Source organism: Zerene cesonia, chromosome 3 (assembly GCF_012273895.1).
Source record: "Zerene cesonia ecotype Mississippi chromosome 3, Zerene_cesonia_1.1, whole genome shotgun sequence".
NCBI classification, from domain to species: domain Eukaryota; kingdom Metazoa; phylum Arthropoda; class Insecta; order Lepidoptera; family Pieridae; genus Zerene; species Zerene cesonia.
The window spans coordinates 6115948-6143014 of record NC_052104.1 but is presented as its reverse complement, the minus strand read 5'-3'; the positions used below and the strand labels follow the sequence as shown (position 1 = coordinate 6143014).

The following is a 27067-nucleotide window of genomic DNA, read 5'->3' as shown; positions in this document are numbered from 1 at the left end:
CGGTACATTAACGCGCCCGCCATACTTGGCACCGGCTAAACTCCGCCCGTTGGCAACATAGCATCATGATATTTCAATAGAGATGAATTCCCTACGTCATTTGTCGATATATAATCTGGTTGCTTTTACGTATTCTCCAGTAAATGATGTTTTGGTTGTGTAATATCCTTGAGTTTGTAGTATATTGTACAAAGTATTTTCTACACTAACAGTACCTAGGTTCAAACTCAAATTTAGTTCGAATATTGTGTCCTTCAGTAATTAAAGTATAAAACATTATTTTATTACTAATCAATAACGAGGTGCATGCACATAGACTTTGAAATTTTTTCTTAGTCATAACAATATGAGAAACAACAACTCCTACGCTATGTAGGTATTTAATGCATTCATCATGTAATAGGAACAATAAACTAACCTTAATAGGTTATATGTATTATAACAAAACGGCAGGTCGTTAGTACCGACGGTTAAAGGAACAAATACTCAATGGCTCATTGAAAAATAATAGTGTAACAATACATATTTTAAGTCCGCCCTTTGGTCTTACAACCTCGATTTATAATGACGATAAATTCAGCAGCTGCTTTCTTAACTTACATTTAAACAAGGAAATGCTTCTTAAAGGTCAAAAGTATTAGATTTTAGAAATATGAATGCAATTTATTATGAATGTAGACAAACAAATAGATAAAGAAAGTTTTTATTGAAATTTTAACCTTTAGTCTGGCTTTTAATTAAAGCGATGAGTCATCGGAACAAAAGTTCTATTTAAAATCGTATTTACAAGATTAACGGTAACAATGTCAAAGAATTTCTGTTACAATCAGCAGTGATCCCTGGCACGAGAGCGGACACTCCGGCTGTTCCCTTGCTTCAATCCATTTGGCACTCAATAACTTTCCTACCGTCGAAAGTGGCGGAATAATTTGTAGCTCACTACCTAGTGCCACGAAATTAATTGAACTGAAACGAGATTCACATTTTTCTATACATTGTCCGCAAGCGTGACATATTAACGGCATTAACATTAAACTTTACTGAGCACTTCTCTAAATTATTGCGGCAATTTGGATCGCGTCTAAACAAACCACTACCGAAGTTCCATATTGATCTTGGTGATTTTCCCATTCGACAAAATGTTCGAAGCAGTTCATAATTTATCCGCTAAGTGTATCCCACGAAGGATCTGTTATGACAAAACCATACAAGTAATGCCACATTTTGTCAGCAGAGGATATAGTGTGGCGACGAATATTTATTTATTTATAACAGTGTGGGGCTGTAAATTAGCGGTGAATTTACAGCGTGGCGGAGAAGTGATCGCGCGCAGTTTATTTTTGGATCAGGCGCATGATTTAAACAGTTGCCGGCGCGGCCCGTTAGAAATTGAAGCCGAACGTGGATTTGTGGTCTTAGTTATGTAGCTTTATATCACACCAAGCACTAATTATAGTGATTGACGGCGACTCAGAAGTGCTTCTGAAGAGTTAATTGGTCATTCATCGCTGATGGAACCCATTAACTTAATTCACAAAACATCTCGCCTAAAAGTTCGTTCCGTCTGATTCAATTAATCAAATGTTTTTATGTTCGGTTTGATTGCAACATTCGTTCTCCGTTTAGCAACAATGCGAGATATCAGGTTTATATCTAAGTCACGAAATTGGCATATCTGTGTCCACTTTATATTATTCAACATACGTGACCTTAATCCTTGTGGATCTGGTAGCTTTCGCCCGAGATATTTCTGATACAATATTGTAGCTCCACGATAGTGTGGCGACAATATTTATTAAAGCTATTTTTGAGCGACAAGGTGCGCGTACTGTTATGGGCTATAAATGTACCGCCTCATTAGAGACTTACTTATGTATTGTTTGGTAATATACTTGCTGTTTGTTAATTGAATCATTATACAGTACCGTTTTTCCCTTAAGATATTTTAAAGTCTTCAAGTCATTTAAGGGTACTTTTATTTTCTAGATACAGTGATAATAGCCGCATTAGCGACGATAATGTTGGAATTTATGAAGCGTGGCAGGTATATGTTTGAATGGAAGAAATATTTCAATAACTGAACGTCGGTTGTAGTAAAAAAGGCGATCACGGTAATTTATGTCTTTTTGTAGAGCGTCAGACAACGCTATGTTGATGAAGAATAATTCCGAGTACGCTAATGATGACAAATGGTAAAAAAATACAGCAAATTGGCAAGTAAATGTGCAAATTAATAAGTGATGCTGTCGATTGTGACAAGTACTTTGTATGTTGTGTTTTTTTTAACCAACTCCCAAACAAGGTGGTCCATTTGACAGCCATTTATATTGTGGGAGTCGAGCACGCTTCGGCACGAATTGGGCCAGCTCGCACCGGGGAAGTACCACAACCCCACAGAAAACCGGCGTGAAATAGTGGCATGCCACTGTGTTTCGTACGGTGAGTGGGGGAGCCGGAGGCCCGTTTCCTTTTCCTCACCCGTCCCAGTCCATTCCTTCTTTCCAGTCGTTAATCCATTCCTTTTCCCTTACCCCAAAAAAGCGGGCAGCGCATTCGCAGAGGTCCTACCTTTGCGAATGTACATGGGCGGTGGTGATCGCTTACCATCAGGCGAACCACCAGCTCAGTTGCCCACTATGACATAAAAAAAAAAAAAAAAAAAAAAAAATATTTTTGTTGAAATTTCTTATTTCTAAGATAAACGTTACGAGAGACCTTCAATCAAGAGAGATATTCAAATTATCGCAAATATTAAAAAAGGATGGATAATTCGATTTCAATATAAATTGTGAATTTAGATATTTTATAAGTAATCTATGCAAAAATCGCATTTGAAATTTGAAGTGCTTTGGAAATCACTATGAATATGCCTTTATAGTCACGATAGGTATTTGGTCACACCTCACTCTTCTCAGTCCAAACTTCATACTAACATTGGCAATACGTTAAAAGCTGCATTGTGTGAATTTTTTTTACAAAACACTATTCATAATGAACGCAAACGAAGACAATAAAAATGATAAGTGTTTTCATTCGGTTGACTTATTTATTATTGTAATAAGAAGTAAAATGTTTAATTCATACATAATACACAAAAGCAATCATAGATATAGCTTACACAATTAGCATTGCATAGTTTCCTATAACGAATTTGTTAAGATTCTAATCGATGCGATATGAGCAGGTGTGTATAAAGAGTTACGGAGCTTACGTTATAAAATCTATTATAATTTATTTCTTATTTTGTCGTTTGAATATTTTAATTAATGCCAGCATTTTAGTAAACAAGGTATATAACGTACCTATATATTTCATATAGAGTTTATACATTTCATATTAGGAACAGTAATATTAGATTTGTATTTAGGCTCGTTGACCGATAGTTTGCTAAATTTGTCTGTACAAGCCCTTATCGATTTTCATCCTTATTTATTGGCAGTTACAATTCAATCAATATACCATCACTGATTACATTCGTACATATATTCTAATTTGTAAATGTACCTTTTATAATTTTCTATCCAAAAGGAGTAACATTTTTTTTAAGTTTAATATTTTTATAAAAATCTGAAACTTATTCACGGTACATGTGGTTTTAAATACCCTGTATACGGTTTTAAATAGCTTAAATCGTAAACAGAGAATTTTCTAGCAAATTCTAGAGCGAGGCGCGAACATGGCGGACCGGTGACACGATATCGCTGAAACACGTTCGTAGGGCATAAATCAACTGCCGCTTGTTTTACCAATAAAATTGATTCTTTCGCGATGCACATAACAAAAACAGTTACCAACTTATCTTGGTAAGTATGTACTATATTGGGAAACGATTAATTTTGTTTAAGAAGGTTTAAATAAAATTATCATTTGAAAATTTTAAGGATATCTTTTAGGACACATTGTGTGTTTCAATATAAAAATTCTGTATTCATTATAATGTACCGTTTGTTTTTGAAGCGGTAGGAACATAGTAAAAACATCATTTCAGGTATATCAATAATGCGATTTATGTTTAATTACATTTATTTATATAAGTACAAAACATAACAATAATAACTTGAACTCTACGTTCATCGTACAGTGTACACGTGTAACTAAATGTTTGGAATAATTTTGTTAATTAATAACTTTCGTGTTATTGTCATATATTTCATGTTTAATTTTAAAACTTATAGATAAAGGTGCATCTGACATTTACAAAAATGGTCAACACTGAACAAAAGTTTATTATAACTGAATCGAATTAAATTTTTATCTTTCTAGACACGAAAGTCTTTCATCGTATTTAACGGCCTATCGAAGGGATATGACTAAAATGTTTTGGATGCACCTATTTCACGGTGCAGTATAAATCAAGTCATTGTATTGATATCAATGATTGAGCCCCGCTGAATAAGGGCTATTTATCAGAAATACATTATATTAGGTGACGTCGCGTGCCGTATTCGCTAAAAATCGTATCGCTAAATATCATATTATTGACAACACTGTTTGGGTGAATTATGGATCATACATCACAATCATTTATAGTTATCGCTTTTAAATATACGAGTGATAATCAGTTAGTAGAATATGAAATTCGTATTAGCATAGAAATAGTTTTGTATTATATCTGCATACTAAATGTCCCACTATCGGTTTTATGGTTATTTAATTTTTTACAAAGAATATATTGATTGATGGTTTCCCGATGAATATGTTCTTTCATGCGGCAATTCTCATGCATTTTTAATTTGTGAACATCGTTTTAAATTGAATTTTGGTAAAGCGAGCGAAATACACTTTATTTTGAGTTGTTGTACGAACGAGTGTGGAGACAGAAATTTAAATACAAGATACATAAATATTAAATTATACCCTTTTGCCTCTCTTATAAAATGCTAAAAACGAGTTTATCAAATATAACTGTGTGGTTTATTATAAGGAAACAGAGCAAAGTAACCAAAAGTGGTCTCGGTACGGAAACAGTGGGAGGCAAAGCAACGAAATAAAGCGAAGTAAAGAAAATAGACCGACGTGTGTCGCGACAAAACTGTAGGAGATATGCAACTTGGAATACTTTTTATTTATGTAGATTAGGCTTAGATTTTATGTAGCAGTTTTATAATAGAACTTAATTGGTTTGTATAAAGTTCCATTATTTAGTGATAAAGCTTTCTTTTAAAACGTATGTGTGTTACGTAATAAAATATTTTTAGCTATACAGTTTCTGAAGTCGACTATCGTTTCAAAAAATTAATGTCACGTGAAGATAAATAAAAAATACACAAAACGTATTTTGTTCGATTCTACAATATACTATACATATTCAGCGCAAACAAACTAAAGTTCCAAGTAAACACAACAAATGCATCCCGACTCGTAGGAGGGAGAGAGAGGAAGTAGAAAGCGTGGCAGGAAAACGGGACAAAAAGGGTGGGAACTCGCCTCCGCACCGAATCTCGAGGGTTATGAACAAAGCCTGTCAAACAAAACGTAACCCGACAAAGGAGTAGTACCTACTCGTACATTGAATTATATGGAACGCAAGATCACGATCTTCCGAAAGATTTGAAGCAATGTACTTAGTACGTGATAGGTTGTTGTGATGACGTGTTAAAATGATAATTAGAAGTACTTTTGAAGTACTTTTAATGAAAAAGTGGAGTAATAAAAATCGACATAGTTCAAGTAAGATATTATGTACATGTTATCTCATCATATTATCATAGAAAATATCAATATATCACATCATAGAAAAAATATGTAAACAGTTTTATCTGTTATAAATAAAATTATATGGGTATGCTATGTATTAATTAGAGATTCGAATTACCAATGAAATATTCATGTTCGATAATCTTCTAGAATTTTCAAATTGTTTACATAAATCTATAAATAAATCACAATAGTCTTACAAATGAAAAAGGAATATCAAAACCATTGTCATAATTACAATACAATTAGTACCAATTATTATTGCAACAGTTAGTCCGCTATTTATCTGTAGTATTGATGATCGAGAAAATTTATTCAATGCAAGATACTTAACGTGTTTTCTTATTTTGGATCAAATTGCAGAGTGAAAGGTTTTTCAGAACTAACACATGCTAACGAAACGTTCACATAAAAATAAATTATGCACCGATTAAAATCAATAATAAGCGTTCCAATCACACGTTTTACTCAACAACCTGATTTCTCTGTTTTAAAATAATTTTATTAAGATTCATTTGCATATCCACACAGAGGAAATGAGAACATTAGCATTAATGTTTATTTATATTCAATAAATGTGTTTTATTAAATTCCAAGTTTGCGTTCGGTTTGTATAGCAGTAAGCACCTTGTTTTGTTTTTATTTCATACATAAATTCTTTTTGCTCTATCCCCTATATGCCCTATCTAGCAGAAAAATTATCAAAGACTAAAATGCAGTTCTACATTTTTTGTTTTAATTTTAATGCATTGTATATTCTACTTAAATATTGTTCTTTATATTGAAATTTAAAGAATTAAAGATTTATTTTTAACACAATTGCTATAGTATAGGTAAATATTATTTCAAGGAAAACCCTTTTCGAATTTAATTTCTTGACTAAGAGCTCTTAAAACAACTCTCAACAACCCCTGTAGTTGTGACCTGTCATTACGTATTTACGTGTATTTCATGAAGCAGATTTCTCGCGACAACATTAACATTTCTCAAAAAGCATACGCCTTTTTCCACTCTTTTCAGCTCTCACATTTTCATCTCATACTTTTCATGGCGCATTTTCGCTAATGGAAAGCAGCGAGGAGTTGTGGTGAAAAAATAAACAAAAGAGAAACGGGTACAGAAATTCGCTTTGTCATAAATCCTGAAATACATCCGACCGTTGGTACAAAGAAAGTTTTAAAAACTTTTCATTGTTTTGTTTTGATAGATGTTTAAACCTTAATCGGTGGACTACAGTTTATCAGCTGCCTTTTTCGAATATTCCTTAGTTTATATCTTGTATTTATTTGCGAATGGCAACTAACGCTGCTAATAAGCACAATTAGTTATGTAAATTATACATGTAATAAAGTCATGCGATGTTACTTTTTACGTCTCATTTAGGTAACTACAAACATAAAAGTTTCTACTATATAACCAATAATTATATCGAAACAAAAGACTGAAAAAAACAAATTACTAACATAATGTTTTCTTCCTGCTATTATGTTATAATATATGTGTTATAGAAATCAATTAGCAGGCTACAATCATTAATGATATAAGTACTGTAAATCCGATTTATATTACATAACTAAACCTTCGTCCCGGCTCCGTCCGTATATCCAGATTCCTGTTTTATCCCAAGGCAGCATTTGATCGTGATAAAAAGTATCCTATCACCCAAGTCAGCTCATACCCTGTCTGTATACCAAAAAAATTCATCAAAATGCGTTCAGTAGTTTCAGCGTGATTAACGGATAAAAATCCAAACAAACAAATTAGATTATAAATGGCTGATAGTATTGATTTTATGTCCTTGTAAACAATATTGAGATAATACAAATTTTACACCTCCTTCTTAATAATTAACAATTTTACTTAATTCTATACAAGGAGAGTTCCACGAAGTGCCATGTCAGTGTACTTTGGATATATTTGCGTATTATTAAATATTATTCTATCTATCTACTACTAATATTTAAAGTCCCGAAACGTTCCCACCATAAGTCGATGCTATAAAATTCCGCGTAGAACGGAACTTAAACGCACAGCTCAAATCCCAAGCGAAAAGATTCCATTAAGGAAATCAAAAAGGTCTGCTTAGTTCACGGGCCGCGACTATTTTCATTTAGCAAAAACAACCCATAAATTGTCATCTTAACAAGATTTCTTTTAGCAACGTTCGCACTTTTGGGCCCTTTGTGACAAACAGATTGGTCTTTGCAATTAGGTAATCCGCACTTAATAAAGTATACGCACAAATGTATGAGTATGAAACTGTGATCCTATGGACGAATAATTTAAAATGTATCCAGCTTAGTTTTTTAAATCTATATTTTATCATGAATAACATATGGCTACATTTTAATACGAATAAGTATTAATCACTTAGAATCATCACTGATGAATAGAGGTAGCATTGTTTTGATAAAGAAATTAATGATCATAATTAAAATGCCTAAACGACCAAAACTCAACACAAACTTTTAAAAACACGAAACTGACGACCTTGATTAAACCGGTTGCTTCTTTAACGGAATGACCTCATAAATTAAATTTTCTGTGGGAATCTATATTTCGAAACGCCTGCATAGATGCAGTGTTTTGGCACGCAAAACCGGCGCATGCGTGTCAAGAGAGACGCTGCGCGCGAGTGCGTGCAGCGTCCAGTAATTTATTACCCCACCAATGAACACTTTGTTTATAACATCTTTCATTTCACCAAGAAAAAAATTATGAATACGGCATTACAGCTAGACGCAATTACAACGAGGACTCAACAAAAACTAGCGAGCTTTGTTAATCACAGCTTTGAGAGCAGAACTATCGAAGTGAACTTCAAACATTTGCTAACTCGGGGCATAAACTCCCGAATATCATAATTAAAGTGCTGTTTCAGTTCGTGCCCGTCACGTGATAGCGTTGCCCAAATTATCCGGGCATCGTGTCATCTTGTCCCAATCCAATATGGCGCCATAAATCCTCGAGGGGGCGAAGCGGTGGAGGGGGCACGTCACTCAAACTTTCTCCGTACTCCGTCTTATGTTCTCGTCTTGTGGACTCGGGGTGGGTATGGATAGAACTTTAGGAAATAATCGCCTTTTTATCTCGCGCTTGTAATAGAATAAACATAGCTCTTGCTGAAGGACTTTTGTAAATAATATTATAGTCTAAAATAGGTAAGTTTCTGTATTTTTTTTTTTATATAAATACAGAAGAATGTCGATAGCAATATAAATTAATGAAAGTATTGTAAAGTTAAATATGCACTAATTAAAACAATTTCTACAATATTGTTGACAATTCTAATTTATTCTTTTTTAAGTGGTACATATTTTCTTAATACATTTTTATATTTCTAGCTTCATTTGCTGTCGCTACAGTGTGATAGGTTCGAAGAATTCTCAGATAGAGTTCGAGCGGATGAGTAATCTCTTTTGTTTTTGCAAAGAAGCAAGCGCAAGCCGCTTTGTTATCAATTTACCATATAAAGCGTAGCAAATAAAGTAAAACATAATACGTAAAACACGAACTTTAAAATTTGAAATAATATACAAAATTTGTATTCTTCATTAAAAATTTACCGTAATCCTCCCAAGCAGGATTTGCATTTTTATACATCGAATGTTAATCGGAATCAACAAGATTTTCCGCAAAGAAAATTCGATACTTATTCAATGTCTCATAAAGTTTAGTTTAGCTTACGTTTGATATTTGATGAGCAATAAAAATGTATCTATCCATCAGTTGTTTGTATGATTGGGGTATCATAAAACCAAGTTGGCGCGACTAAGCAGGCTCACCACAGCGTGTTCCGACCACAATTTAAAAGCAATAAACTTGTCTATGAGTGCCCTTGTAAACTTCATAGTCCCAATTATGTGCGACCTTGGTTGATTTGAAGTTATAATTAATTTTTTGATACCCAATCATAAATTTACTAGATTGACAGCTCCTGCGATAATTTTTATGGCATACATTTAACTTATCTTTCGACGGCGTTTTATGGGTCTATCAATTAGATATAAGTAATTTGTTAGCGAAACTTAACCAACTATATTAATTGCTTTTGAAAAGTAGTTAATGAGATCATGTTTTAAGTGACAAGGCCTAATACTAGATATTATCGTAACGGTTAGTGTGACGTTATACACTTTCATTTTCACGCGAAAGTACAGAATCTAAATATAATGAAATATCAATGTAGGTAATAACCTACATCGATGATTTCGACAATACAGGAACCTGTATAAAACAGGTACAATTCGTCATGCTTTTTATTAATGTATCGTATTACATGATAATCAAAATGTTTTCAATAAATTACAGTCCATTTTCATCGATATAATCAAATTAAGAGCCATTACTTTTATAATCTTATTATGGCTCGCGTGAGCTCACGGTATGGCATACGTATATTGGTTTTCAATATTGTGACCATCCATCAAGGCGTCTTAGCCCAACGGGGAGTCGACTATATGAGACAACCTTCGTCAGTAAGCTTTAAATTGTTTTCTTAGTGACGACTAAGTCGTGTGATTACGTCACATGGCTCTGAACCAATGTCGGGTCTTAATTAACACTGCTAGTTTGTAATCTTCCTAATGCATCCGTGAAATCGTATTACCAGCAATCCATTGGAACCTATAGAATTGGCACCTAGTGAAGTATTAAAAGAGTGGTATCCTATCACTTAATTATTTGTTTTATTATCTTTTGATCAAGAACCGTTCTATGACGTGTTATATAATGAAATCTTAATTTGAATCAGATAATTAGTCATTAATAGCTTTGTAATTTTAATCTTCACCGCTACTAAAGTTCTTCACTTATCAGAAATGCAGATAGTCTTAATTATGATAAATAATAATAAATTTCTGCCCCCAAACATTCCAACAAGCTTAATAGTGATTTGCGTAATCTTATCTTAATTTAAGCTTATGTTCAAACATTAATATTCAACGTATACAATATATTAGGTACAGTGATAAGATAATATTTGTTAAATACACTGTCTATTAGTGGGAAAGGGTAACAAGTTTTAGTAACCTTTAAATATTGGGAAACAAATCAATCAACATCAAGGTTTGAATTACTTATTTCTACAGAATTTAACATAGGATATGATGTCAACGGATGCAAGAGAGGACGTACTTCGTAACTCAAACAATGACCTTTTAAGTTTTTTAGTGGATTTGAAAACATTTAAAAATTAATATTAATATTCCACGAATGTTTTAAAATAGAAAATGTCTTTTACTGTGTCATAAATTTCGTTTTTGAATTGCATTAGAACAAAACGCAAGCAACAAACCCCGGGTAATTACTTATAATGTTATTCATTATGAGTATTGTTTTGTCTATGGGTAAAAATGTGGATTTAGAATGCGTGAAGTTAATTTTTAACAAAAATAGCAACACGTGCGTGCTATACAAAAGTGGACTTTATCATCTTCGCGAAAAGACTTATGTGGTGCATTATTAACTTTGTAGGTGTAAAGCCCCGCTGCGTTTACGAGTATAACGGCAAGATCTTTCGAACATTTCGGAGCTAGAAATTAATTATGTTCTGAGTAACATGGTTATTGTCTTTGGAAACAAACTTGGGGACTATTTGGACAATTTGCGTAATCACTAACAATACAAACGTGACACTTGTGCGGGTGACAAAACCGCACGTTTTCAAGCTAAAATGTCTTTTGTAAAAATCCATTATTCATATAAAAGATATGGGTTTTAATTTATTTGTATTTTTAGTTGTACAAATTCAAAATTACACTAGGAATAGTAAATAATAAATTAACATGCAAATATAGTTTTATACTTCATAATTTCTCGCTCATCATAGTTTATCTATATTGATAAACATATTCAAGGCTAAGACAAATATCTAAATAAATACCTAATCATATAATGTATACCTAAGATTTTTTTGTTTCTTATCTGTCTAAAAGCTTACAATAAGTACATATAAATGTTTTTCAACAGATGCCGTTATCGACATCATATAACTTAATTTTAATTACGGTGAAGCCGGCCTAATCAAAACTGGCTGTTACTTTTTTAGGACGCGAGCCATTTCCAGTTTGTTCCGTTGGCTTCGAATTTTAAAAAAGGCGCGACAACAATGTTAACACGGCGATCGTAAATTTTATGGCTTCTGTGATGAGGCGTGAGAATTCTTAATGGTCAGCCACAGAGTAGAATGTCTTTAGAACTATTTCATACGTTCGAAAATAGAACACACATTTCATATTAAAATATGCAATATTTTGTGCCGATTAAAAAAATGTCATCGCATTTGCCATTATATACATATCTACAGAGGTGGTGGAGTTATAGAAAAAAAGACCTAATATCTCAAATGTCAAAATGTGACATTGAGTGATTTGTAGCTAAGCTCCGCCTGTCCCGTGTTTCAAACATCACCGCTCCGAACAGACAGCTGAGCGTTAAGCTTTGCAAGGGCGCAACCGAGTTGCATACACCTGTCGCGCTCGCACTTATTAAAAATTTCTATTTCTATTTCATACATTGGGGAAGATATCGTGTCGTATCATACCGTTCTATTCTATAAGTGGCACTAGCTATTACATGGTATACTTACCTGAGAGCTTTTGTAAAGTTCAATGCTTTTTAGTGCATTTTGTATCTAAAGATTTTGTAAGCGCATTGCACAAGAGATTTTTGATTGTGTCGTACAAACTTTCTAAAATGTTCCGTAAAGTTAGTGGTTATGTCTATTTTATCTTCTATATCTAGCTTAACAAATTTCAAATTAACTTTGAACTCTGTACATTTAATACCAATGTATATACTAACCTATTAAAACTTATTCGAAAACAGAAATCTGGATGATTTACCTGCAACAAAATTGACATATTTAGAATGAATTCACAATAAGTAGTATTATTATATATTAGTATTGGTCAATCGCCCAAATGTACTAAACAAGCACATTCACAGAACATACTTAATTGCTTATTAAACATCTGGTTTTAATGAATGGCTGTCTATGATCCCTTTTTGTATTAATTTATAAGTAACAGACGCTTTGGGTCCCTAAGTTACGAAACACTTAAAAAGCTATACAGCCGGCCATGTTCATTTTAAAAGATATATGTAATTGACTTTAAAGAATTTTCGCTTGTTTAATATAAAGTATTTGGGAATTGGTTTACTTATTTATTTAATTTTAGTTCAAAGATAGAGCAATATAAACATATTTATTTAATACTAGCTGTTTGCTCCGGCTCCGCCCGTGGTTCATGTATAGCCTTTGTCACTCACTGATCGGCCGAGTGGTATTTGCATGAAAACATTACAAACATGCAAAAATACAAAAGTTACCTCCTTAAAATATTATTGTAGACTTAGTATTATTAAAGTAATAGTAATACTAAAGTATTTAACTTAACATTATTCTCGAGATAAAACATAAATAGGAAACATTTCAAATGAAGACTTCTGTAATTACCAGTTGTAAATATTAAACATTTATACCATCTTAATTTATCTCTACGATCTTACAGAGAGTACAGAATAATATTTTCAAGGTGTACAAACTCAAAAGGCAATGTTATACATTTCTTTTAATGTAATTTAAATTCATAGCCAGTAATTACACTCTCTACGTAATTAACTTTAAACGATATGGAAGTTTATTTCAGTTTGGCTACAAATACTTATTTTTTCAAAATATTTGATTTTTTTAGACCAGTTTTCTATAGATTGAATATCTTTTCTCAATCGCTACTAATATTACATGGAACTTCTGCCTGTTTTCTGTCTCTTTTTCAAGTCTAAACCACTGAAATGATTTGGTTAATATTTGGTACAAAGATAGTTTGAGACCTAAGAAAGAAGGTAATAAAGCTTTTATCCCAGAAATCCATAAAAACAGGAACTAAGCAGGGAAAACCTCGGGACAATTTATATTTTCCTTTCACTGCGCGGGCGAAACCGCAGGCGTAACGCGACTAAATAATTTATTAATTTAGATTCTAACACAAAAATAAACGAGTATCAAATTCAACATCCGTCAATAAATTAAAGCTAAGTCGCTTTACACGTTTTAATAAATGTAACCTAGATTTTTTGTTAACCTAGATCGAGTTCATTAAATCGGCTTAATATAATTAAAAACATATAATCTTCTGATTCTCTGAACAGCGAATTGATTTTAATGCTCAATATACGTAAAGCATCACTAAATAATTAGTATTTTTTGATTGAAATTTCATGTTTTGATCAATCCTCATTTAAATCAATAACTTATTCAATAAATCGTAATGTTATGCCAAGCTTTGTCAAGTATTCACATATTTTTAAAATATAGCATTGATGTTTTTTTAACATTGAAACAATATGGAGACAGATGTACCGCTTCGTCCATACATGGGAGAAAGTAAGTAAAGAGATATAAATAGCGTCGATTTAAGTGGCAAAGCGCGCCGCCCGGGTCCTTCGCCCCTCTGATAACATCGCATTAGGCTGACGAAAAAGATTCCGCTCGCTACCGGTTTTTGTCATATCGACGGTTATTAGACAACACATGGGGTATGAAATATGTGCCTCTTTTTAGATTGTTATATAGATTGAGTAATTTAGGTAACACTAAACACCTGTCTATTTTTGTATCATTTTTGAAACTGTGATTGCGCATTCGTAAAATTTCCCAATAGATACTTTCTATGTGTTATATACAAATATACGACAGTCGATAAATAGATCTTACTTAATTATCTTAGTTCCATAAAGTACCTAATTCTTCATTCCTTTTCATTTGGTATTTAGTCCGCTACGTTGATTGATTAGTTTTAAACAAATTAAGCGACAAAAGATTCAAAACACAAAAAGGTGACATGCATAAACAACACGTAAAAAGTTTTAAAATAAAACTTGTCAAACATAATTTAACTAAATTATGTTTAAACGAGCTCATAAAAATTTCATCGAAGTTTTATATGAAGGTTAAACACAAAACTTGCGATTATAAGCAATTAAAATTTTCAAACAAAAATTAACCACAATGTAAGTACTTATGCGAACAATTATCAATATGTGACAGGTACATAATTACTTTTTATCGCAATAACATATCAAATATTAAGTCATGCAAGTAAGCATGAACCAGCTTTATTGTAGCTGATGATTTTACCTTGTGATATAGCAACCCTTATAAGTAAATAAATGTAATATATCAAAAAATACAGCGTAAATCATTTATGTAATTCGAGTCAGACTAAAAGTTTACCATATATACTTTAAAATGTACCTGCTTGTTTTCGTTACGTTTTCCAAATATACTAATGTATATTATGAAAATGTAATGCGTACAAAATTTGATAAAAATATTGTACAGGGAAAAATAGGCAAACAAAACTCTCTGTTAAAAAAGGTTTATAATATATGTATATACATAAGTGAATATATTATAATAACGTAGTAGAAAACTTTGTTGCAATTGTATCCTGTTATTTTTATAACTAAATACTACTTATTCTATGTAATAGATTTTAATCTTTTCTTAATAATAAACATCGTTAAATTTTAATTAAGTTTCAGTTACCAAGTTTTATACATAAATTAAATAGTAAATTTTGGCGATTTCGTAGATTCTATTCACCATGTGGAAACAAATGTAATGACTCATAGACTCCCCGTTGATTTTGATATTTTTCAAGATAAGCCCACGAAACACCCACTTCTGTCTGCGTTTAGAATAAGACACGTCCCTCAACTAGCTATTAATAAAATTTATTCGTTTTATATATTGTGGCGTAATTTATATTCATTACTAAAACAAACGCGCTAGTTGTTGAAATGATGGAGAGTTATTGTGAGTTTCATTGATAAAAAGACATCATTCCTTTGAATTAAAATTATCATGTTTTCTTTTATATACGTAATAAATATATTTTAAAGAACGCTTGATACATATTTATCATTTATATACACTAATGTTTGAAAAGGGACCTAATAGTGAATTCCTATCACAGTTCGGTTCAAGGGTCTTATTCCGTAGGCGTTAAACCCACTAATACATTTCGAGCTGTGTCGACATCGAGCAAAAATCAGTGGTTGCCACGACCTGCATAGCAAATAGGCTGGATTGAGAGGAAATTGCCTGCCTCTTGGATCTAAGTAATACCATCCTGAATGTTAGCAAATATTCGAGTGATTCTGATCAATAAAGTTCTTATATAAATTTTGATATCTCTACATACCTACTTACTTTGAATGAGGACATCTTTAATTCTGAGATCATAATCAAATTAATTTTGTGTTCATTTACTAGACGCAATCGAATAAAGTTAATTTATAATACACCAAAAACACATTCTAATATGTTTTTAACAATAAAAATTAAATACGCCTCCAAGCTATACATTCAAATGAAATGTCACATCGTCCACTGTTCATACGTACAGTCAGAGCGTCATAAACATAGTGAGATCGCTAGACATCCGCGGGTTGAGATGTAGGATCCGATACATAACAATTTAAGGCCGGCGTGCCCTACGACAAGAAACTCTGTGTTTAGAGTCACGCAATGTATCCGTGTATACGTACAAAGATGAACCAGATAGGAATGGCGTTTGCTTAATTGGCTCCTATAAATATAGATGAAATTCGCCTTCAGGCTTGTTTTGGTTGGCGATGTTGAAATGTTTCTATTTCTACAGTGTTTCCATCTTAGTTTTAGATCATTATATCTGGTGGAGCATTAAGTATCAAAACTATGAATGGTTTATATAAGACCTGATGTTAAAAAGTTATGAACCATCACTCATCATCATCATAAACACCTACGACATTAATATCTAGTGGATGGATGAAATTGTTCGTGGACGAACGTAATAATTTTCTCCTTCTGTTTTTAATTGAAACAACACAAAGCGCTTATTATTGTCATAAACATTATCAACAACGACACTATATTTTACTAACAAACCAAACATGTCCCATAAAATACAATAAAAAACATTCAATTAAACGAAAAGGCTTAGCTTCCATAATGACATTATCTTAAAATTCTTTAATCCTATTAAAATTAATGAGCGCGAAAACACCTTTTTGTTAAAGGCCAGCAATTTTCAAATGGTAAAGAAAAGAAAAGTTGTTTATATCTGTTTGTTTATAGAGGATTCCCTACTCAACTGAGCCATTAAATTTAACTTTACGACGCACTTAATATTGCCGGCCGACCGTTTACCAGTCGTAACACTAACCTTAATTGGTGTATTGAGATTATGCCTATTACAGCTTGTTTTATTATTATAGTGATAAATGTCACAGCTGATTTTAAGGCGTCATCGTCACTTATTTTACGATCGTGATTTTCCGCTTAAAATATTTTAATAGATCGATATTACAAATTAACTTCCTGTGACGAATTGTTTTTCTCGTATACCTTGTCATTTATGATTTAATTGATCCCGATAGGTATGTGTGATAAAATCAATTACATTTATTGTATCCTAAAATGCTTCCTTGCATTCATTATCAATAAACATAGCAGATCTGGTAGAAAGTGTCATGTTACATTAATGGTGTTTATATTTTACTTTAAATGTTAGAACATACATTATGGTGAATATCCTTCTAAGGCTCAATCACATACCTACTATAAGATATAATTATTGCCCTAGCTCAAAATTAATGTTAAGATTTAATTCGAATTAATATTAAAAACCAATTATCAATGCTCATTATTTTTCAAAGAATTTTAATAGCTCCACCTGCTTCATTGTAAATGATATCTTATAGGTAAATAAACTTTTGCATTGTATGAAAACCAATTAAACACAAGATGCTAATTAACAATAACTCATTGATGTGCATAAATATTTATTGATTTCGTTTATCATATTATTATGTTAACCTAATACTTTATGAATCTTACCTATGTATGATGTAAGAATTTTTGAATGAAAAAAAAGACCCGTCTTGGAATGTTTTAAAAAAAGAATATCTAAGATGTGATTTTTGGCGGTAAATCGAGTGGCAAACTTTTTTCTATTATACAGATAACATATTTTATTGAATCTGTATTTCTAGATGACAAATGCTGAAACTAAACAATCAATTTAAATTTCGAAAACTATTTTCCATGTTCGCGCAGAGAGCAATAACACTTTCATGTTTTTGCATCTCACTGCCAGCCGCGTTATTCGGAATGCCTGATTCTGGCGTCCACTAGTATTTTAATTACTTGTTTCAGAAATGATTTATTTTGCAATCGTGCACAAATGGCAGACACGTTGTGTTGCGGTGATACAATGTTTTTATTTGTTGCGAATGGGTTAGACGCGTTTTCAATGACGACAACATACCTACCACATATTTTTGATTCATTCGTTTTATGAAAACTTTATTTTGATATCAAGTTTCGAATGTGATTAAGAAGAAATAAAAATCCTAATATCCGGTTTTAAAATAAGCAAATGCGCATCAAAATGAGTAAACATAAAGCTCAGTAGGCAAGCATCGATTTATACAAATGAGAGGTCTCGCATATTAAAATTACAATGAGCGCTTTCACTGGCCACCCCGGCGACAAGACACAATACGCGTTTGAAATGTTCACGACTTTTCGTGAACAAAATAAAAATCTTGCGCAAGACCGTTTACATTGTTACCTTTTTGGAGACCTAATATTGTTGTGCGTTGCACCGTTAGACCCACGCAAGCTCATAAAAACTCATAATACCTTTGACTTTCAAACAAAAAATATGTATATAATTTATGGCATTTATTGTTTTTTAAGGGACGCTGTAACTACAGTTTTTCATTAGGATCATTAATATAATTACTCACTTTACAAACAATAGAACTAATCTGAACTGAAACGATTAATTGAAAACAGAAGGTTTGAAATAATACTTTATTATTGTTTTATAGATTGCTTCTCCCTACTTAGAATATTATATCTATTTAAGTATTTTATTACATGACAAAGAAACTTGTTATATGTAATTAGCATCCTAAGAGCTTTTAATGCCTGGACTACAAACGTTCATGGCTATATACGTAAGATATATTATATTCAGCGTTGCATTTTTTCCTGTCTCACCGACATTTCCCATGAGCATAGAGAGCGACACTAATATAACATTTAGCTGCAAATTAGGTAATAAATATGTGAGAATTGTAATATCTTTATGAATTTTACACTCGAACCCCATGAAATGTCAATATTATTGCGTCTGATAACACGTTTGATAATTTTATTGAATGTATATTCAACCGGCCGGTCCTTTTTATGGCTTTATTTATCGCTCCCAACTCCGCTACGATTAAATGATTAACGATACAGTAGAAAGCGTCTGCAAAACAAAGGCCATTCGACCGGCGATTGTTCATGTAAACTTCAGGTGCTATATTAATCTATCATGTAATTTATTTAACAAACGAAAACAATGCATCATAATAAACCACAGATGCATGCTGGGAAATTATTAATCAAAGTTTGGGCACGCGCTGAGCTGCATACACAGTTCGACTTTGTTTTGCTGCTATGTTTCATGTCTACTTATATTCAAAACAATTGCGAAGCATTCGATTTACGATCGGCATTTGTTCGTTCTAAATATATATTGATAGAGGCGGGACAAACAATTTTCGGATTGCAAGGTACGAACTCTTGTCGAGCGCAACCGTCTCAGGCACCTACCGCGGCCCTAATGTCTATAACAATAATGCTATCATTACATCTTGAGCTCTTTAAACAATGGAATAAACATTGTTTATGTTTACGTGACGTGAAAATCATTCGAGTTTCAGACGTGATATAAATGGTTTGTTTGGCCATTGCTTCACTGTTATTCGAATAAATTAATCAACGTTGTTCGATGAAATTTATGTTTTTATTATGTTCCATTTTATTTTCTTAGGTGCAGTGAATTGATTAGGTGCGAATTGATCAATCAATTTCTACATTCACTCAATAAACTTACCGAACAAAAAACACTCCAGGCTACCTTAAAACAGTATGGGTTATATAGAGTTCTCGTTTCGGCGACTTAATCTACAATCACAATGAATTCATACAAAACTGACCCTGTATTTATTAGAAGGTAATCTATAGACGCTACAGCGCTAAATACTTTGTACTTTAAAAAATACTAATTTCATCTCTCTACCGAAGATATACAATTTTGTACTAGAAAAAAAACTATCGAACTATCACCGGTAACACGTCCGTCTATATAGTGGTCCAGGTAGGAGGAGGATTTGTCGAACTTATTCAGTTTCGTGGGGGTTCGCGCGCGAGTTCAAATCGCGAGCGTTTTGGAGCGGTTTCGCGGCGAGCGGTCGGACGGCATCGCGGCGGCGGTGACGACTGCGACTGCGGTGACTGGCGGCGGAACCACTGCTGGGCGGGCGGCGCGTCGGCCGCGCGCGGCGCACTGCCGCGCCGCCGCCGCGACATGCCCCTCGCCCCCGCACATTGACGCCTCATTCCAAATTCTTCGCAAACTTTCTTTGGATAGCTGAAGCTTCTTCAGCTAAACGAGCTCTCTTATCGACGGAGAAGACCCATAAGAAGCATGTTCCTACTATGCGAAACAGGTCAGGTGAGATCACTTGTAACAACTCATTTGTAATCTAATTCAGCATTTAAATATTTTCAGAATTCTCTTGACAATCAAAACATTATGTAAGTGTACAACTTTTCCAAGCTTTTAATTTCAGAAGCACCTGAAAGTTAACATCTTATAAGAATAAAGATATAAGTGAGTCTTTAATGTAAAACTTTGGTTTTAGTTAAAGTGCGTAAATGTAGAGAGAATACACAGCGAATCGCCCCGCGACTTAAGTGCTGTTGGATTACAAAAGACAAGTATTTATAGTATAGACTACTTGAATATTTAATCACGCCCTGAATACAGTCGACCTAAAATTGTTTGCCTAACCTTAAAAAGCTTTGTTGATACATTTGCAGCTCTTTACTTTTATAAAGCTTTCTATCGGCTTAAATTTTTTTTCATTTGATAGAAAATATGCATCTTCTTCTTTCTTTTGTATCTTTCTTGGTATCAAATAACTGACGATCAGACACCAGTTAAAATGTAAGTGATAGTTTCCGTTTATTAAGAAAAGCCCACAAGAATCAGGTCTACAAAATACGATGCGATTGTTAACAATTTATACTTATTACCTATATAACTAAGAAAATTCTGTCTGATTTTTTATGACTATCTAATACAATTCGTACAAAAATTGTATTTCACAAACAAAAAGGACATATTATAACCTTCTTATAGCTTTTTTACATATAACATGATTCAATACTGAGAAGTTGATATCTAATTAATGTAAAAAACAAAACAATCATCAATCGTGTCTCAATACCTAGTCTATGCATAGGGCACATCCACCTACGGCCTATAGGAACCCTCTTATCACCCGCCTCCCCGCCCCTCGCCCCGGGAAAGCGTGACGACCCACAAATATAATTTAGGTAAAACTTTTCCCCTTATTAATGCTTGCCTAATGTTTTTGAGTGCATTAACTAATCGATTAACCAAATATAAGAATGATTTTCATTTAGTATCATCTAAACATTCATAAAATAATATTATATCGTAGAATCTGAAAGTAAATACAATCAATCGAATTTATTATATCATGAAAAATAAATGGCTAACAGCAATGGCCGCCTTAATCATCAACATTGCATTAATAAAGTTGCCAGTCAACACATTAGCTACATTCGTTTTCTGAGATCTTTGAGAGTTTCGTAGCAAAAATAGAAAAAAATGAAAACTCGATAATCTAGAGGACATTCGATTCGAGCAAAACAAAAAACGTTAACAGTTGACCTAAATCCTGAGGAATCCTTACGGTTTGTGACATGAAAGCCATTAAAAACAAGTGCTAGTGAATTGGAACACTTGTATTCAAACATAAACTAAATGATTGTCCATGCGATAATCCTCACAAATAGAATGTAAATTGAACATCATTGAAATATTGCGGACGCGGCTAAAACTATTCGAATGTCAATACAGAATACCCAACATGTACAATATACAGACATTGGCCATTGCGAAACTACGGTTTGTTGCTCACAAAATCGCGACACACTTTTTAATTTATTTCGTCCACAAAAAGCATTGTGCTGTTTTATTTTCATTTCAACGGCGACTTGCGCTGTAGCGGGATATCTATTTTTATTTATTCCGCTCTCGAATTTTTTTTTTCTCTTTTTCAATTTCGTTCCGATCGACGCGGACCCAAGCGGAACGTAGACGGATCTCATTTTAAATTAAATTCGTCTCCATTTTGCATATTTCTTTCGGTTCGTAACAATTCTAATTGGTAAAATTTGCATCTGATTTAACCTAGTTGTGTAAAGAATTGAAAAGAACTCACCGTTTTATGTAGGAACATTATATATGAACGTTTTTTATGTTTAAAGATGAGGCGAAAACTATTAAACGGGAAAAATAACCATCCAATTTCCATTATATAAATATTAATTGCGTTCATCAATAATCCTTACAAAACAGTTTCTCACGTCAAAACATGACGATGTCATATGCTTTTCAATTACCCATTACGGTGGACGAGAACTCGTATTCTTGTATCGAATAATTCATATTATTTTTATCTCGTATTCATTGCAATGTCGCGAAAACAGTCATTGATACTGACCGGTAGCCGATATCGTTTAATGAATATGTATGGAGCAGGTGCATGGACATGATTAAGTAGGTGCCACCAACGATTTTTGAAGCCAATATCGATAGATAGCTTATCGATGTTCGTGTTCGATTTTTTATCGATAACTTTAATTTGCTTCCCTATCCTTAAAATATAATTTTGTAATCCCAATAAAAAGAGGCCGTCTACACAAGATGGACGTTAGTTCTATAAGGGGCCTTTTTTTTGTTAAATTTAATTACTTAGCTGCTTATTCTTTTTGTTTTCTGGTTATATAACAATAAAATCTAGCTGTTCATCGTCAAAGTTTAATAATGTTACAAGGTGAAATTAATATCATAATAATTTTTCGATAAGTGTTTCTCTAATATACTTATTGTAAGTAATATAGTATTCCTTTCCATATAATTTTCATTACAACGTTGTCACATATTTTTCAATAATTACCTCTATTCAACTCACTCTCGCATGTGACCATCTCGAGAATAGTTAACAATCTTGAATCAGAGCATAAGAGACGATAAATCTATTGGATCATTCCCCTGTCGTCGGTACAATCGGCTCTTACAATTAATTACAGAACTTGTCTAACGCCTCACAGTTGGAACGGTTCTTAAGTAACAGTAAAATATTCGGCTTCATTCAACGATTGTATGAAAACAAATATTTTATCAATTCTATTATGTTGTTCAATTTATCTATTTTATCCCTTGGGATAAGTAAAATTTTACCTCATATAATATAATTTTATGGACAAAAGCCTTGCAATCTGCTCATTAATATTAACTCGATGAAATTATAAAATACAATTATTATAAATTATTACATTATCTTAAATGAAATCACCATCTATAATGATTATATAAATGAAATACATAACATAAATAAAATTAACAATTCAAAAAAATTTGCTAATGATAAAAAGTTTAAAAAGTTAATTAAAATCTAATTCATAGCGGAATGAATGCAAAAATTTTAAATGCATGTATTTCATGTGTAATGTACGTGAAATAACAATTAAGTTTTATCAGAGGTTGTAAACATCGTGTAATTACTTCGGTCAGGTTTGAATTTATTCATGTACCTCTTAAAGGTAACGGAATATCAACATTTTTGTACATTCTTGATCATAAAGTATAGAAACGAGGTTAGTGTAACGGATTCTAATACTAGTTTTTGGTATTTTGTTTAGTTGTAGGTAAAAAAATTCGTAAACTGTTATTACGGAAGTGTTCCACTGACGCTCTGTTGCCAGGACGCATGCCCTCTCGAATTTCTCATGTATTTAAAGTGCTAATTTTATTATAATAAAAAAAACAGACATTTATCCTCGTATTTCATTGTGATTGATTTTAAACGAATATTGCAGTTTTGGTTATTAACTACGGGTCGGGTTTAATTATAAAATGAATTGAACGTGTTTAAAATCCGTTAAAAAGTCCTTAATTATTTTTTTTAGCAAAAAGTTCATGATTAAAAATTTAGCGTACATCATAATTATACGTACTAAAGCATTCATTAGAATAAGGTTCCTGAACTAACTATAATCTCTTTTAAATAAAACATCATCATATTATACTCTTTGTTTATGATATATTTACAAAAGCCTATAAACTTAAAGTATGGTGAAAACATGTGCGCCTTCACCTGCACTTTTATAAAGCGTTTTCGCGTTAATTATATTTGTTCGATAGCTTTTTAATCAAATATTATGAGAGCCTATAATTGTTAAAGATTTTAGGTAAAAATATTATATAGTATTTGTTCGCCCCCAGCTTCGCCCGTGGTACATATATAGCCTATGTCACTCAATGAAGTTGCAGTTTTATAATGGCGAAAGAATTTTTGAAATCGGTCTAGTGATTTCTGCGTGAAAACGTTACAAACATACAAAATTACAAAAGTTACAAAACAGAATTTGTTAGTCCTAGAGTTATTTTCGATTGATCCCTGATCAACGAAGAGCTCTATGGAATTAAGAAAATAACGACAGAAAGCATAATTATTTATCTACCCACTTCCATATTTTTCTTGAAAAGGATGTTTTGAGGAATGAATATGCATACATATTACGATGTTAATAAAATTCATATATTCATCTTGAAGGTATAATATATTTAAAACTACGATTAATACGCGGAGTTATTATCATAGAGGATATTTGTTTCTTAATTAATATCTTGCGCTGATTTCACTCATCAATCAGGTTTCAAACGAGTCTTATTCTAATTAATTTCCTTTAAAAACAAGAACGATATCGTTCCCACGGAAAGTAGATCACAGAATTTGTATAAGTTGAGTAAATATTTTGATTATGAGTGCGACGAACACACTAAGAGAATAACGGTATTCTTATGAGAATTTAGCAAAAACGCTCGAATCCAGTCTTAATGACGTTATACAAAATATTCAATAAGACTCAAGATTTAAGGCTGAGATAAATTTAAGATTACATTCCAAGAATTTTTTTGTATACGAGATGAATAACGACCACATTGTTTTATATTTTATAATGTATAAAAGAGTATTAATATCTTGATAGTGGGTAAATATGTTAATCAAAACATGTGTAGTGATATACTTTAAATAATCTATCGAATAAAAAATACTTCAATAAAAATGATATTAGTTTAAATATGTAGATACTATAAAAAAATCAATCGGTTTTCACTACACAATTTTCGTCGAAACATCATAAAGACTGCGTTGTGAACAAAAAATGTAAAACGGCATGTATGCGGCTTATTTTTGATTTTTCGTTTCAGATTGCTTAAATAGACCGTGATTTATGCACGGACGAGGTGCTATTTCCGACCGACGAGTTCGAAGATTTATACGAATTTGAAACAAGAGCAGTGACACAACTAGAAGGAAATTTTAATTAGAATAATAACATTCAAATTCGTTGCGTTTTGAATCACATTATCTTTATAGATAATTAAAAATAATTTCATACACTCACTGTAATCTACTACTAATTCAATGAGATTTTTTTAAATTAGAATTTTAACAAACGATACTCTCATATTTTTATTATAAATCATGTGGTTCGTATACAAGAACCATAACAAGACAAAAATAATATAAAAAACACAGATAAATAAAATAGTATGTGGAAGTATTTCCGAAGTAAAACAATTAGTTCGGGCGAATGCTACAGAGAAGTGAACCCATTACTTTTCTGTTAGTTTTCGCTCCCTTGCACTTTTCCGGACCAAAAGGAAGAAAAGATTTACGTGGGCCACGTCGCGGCCTTCTGTTTGATTCTCTATAGCATTTGTTTTATCGATAACTACTTGTAATTATGGTTAAATAACAGATCGCACCTGACCTATTGTTAGCATAAGTAGTCGATTTCATATTCGCCTGAGTAACGTTATTTTTAGTCAGATTGAATCTTTAACAAAATATTATAATATTATATATGTCACAAATCTGTAATTAAAACTTTTATTTTAATATGTTACAACATACCTATTAGTTACATTCACCCGTAAAAATTTATATATTTCAACAGATAACAGAAAAATAAAAGGCCCTAAACTAAAGCATCGTTTAAAACGGAATAAATTTGGAAGTCGCATAAAGCTTTCGACACCCCCAACAGTCACAGAATCAGAGTCGCAGCGTAAATCACAAAGTTTAGAAAAAAAAACCCGAAATAAAGAGCTCACGTGAAAGTTCAAAAATATCAGCCGTGAATATAATTATGAGAGCGAACACCCGCTGGTTTCCGGCCTTACATATATCCTACTACTTATTGATTCGACTTAAAACTCGATTGAAACTCGAAACCGTTGGGATTTGCAACTGATAATATCAGATGACATGAATTAAAAATTGTAATTAAAAAAAAAACTAGAAATTAAAGTGGGGTTCGTAGACACATAATTAAATCAATTCGAATTAGATAATTAAAGAACTGCTCATTAAACTAGCAGCCATTGAACTTAAACAAGAAAAACAGGTACACGTTTAGAAGTATACAGTAATACGCAATATTGTTATATTTGTGTTTATATTTGCTATGGGTCTAATATACTTTAATACAGACAGTATATTTTCCATTATTTTCCTATGAACGAATTTAAAAAAACAAAGTTTCAATCGAAAAACGATAGTAGCAGACATATTATGTAGATTGTTCGCGGACTTATAAATAAAAGATTTTCTAAAGTCGTCTACCTGGTGGGTGACTTTTGTCTGAGAATTGCAAATATCAAATATTCTGGATGAAGTATGGTGGTAAGTGAGACGTATTATTATTCGACGAAAATAAAAAATTAAATTACAGAAATAATTAAGTTAGTTCCCTGCGAGCGAATCTAAACAATAGATGATATTACGATTGTTATCAATTTCGGTAATTAAAATCGTGATTATAATATGCGGGAAGCGCCTAAAATAGGTTGTAAACGTAGGCGCAGTCGCGCAGTCATAAATTTTTTACACCCGCACAGGTTAACCTTACGAAACAGAGACTTTCAAACGTATTTAGAACGTTCGACTACGCATTTTTAGATGACGTTATTTATGTTATTTATATATGAATGTTTAAACGTCTCCAATGATATTATTTTTGTTTTGTTTAAATTTATACAACGCTCACAAATCGTGCGTTGATTGTTTTTATAAAACTATAAATATCTGTTAATTTTCGACAGAGTTGAATTTCTTACCTATTTTGAACAATAAATTGTATGTTATGTTATGG

At 32.3% G+C, this 27067-nt stretch overlaps 1 protein-coding gene across 5 annotated transcripts in view; it reads right to left on the bottom strand.

The window, feature by feature from the left end:
• LOC119836304 (homeotic protein antennapedia) overlaps window positions 1-27067 on the bottom strand; it is a 147177-nt gene that overhangs the window by 39261 nt on the left and 80849 nt on the right. Inside the window, exons 1-2 of one of the 5 annotated variants that reach the window (XM_038361636.1) lie at window positions 19641-20043; window positions 12502-12542 (exon numbers count right to left, since the gene is read on the bottom strand). The exons of 3 other annotated variants lie outside the window; for them this stretch is intronic. The gene's annotated coding sequence lies outside the window, so the exon portion shown is untranslated. Of the gene's footprint in view, window positions 1-12501; window positions 12543-19640; window positions 20044-27067 lie in introns of those variants that run through there. One more of the 5 variants, XM_038361627.1, reaches the window with a different exon arrangement.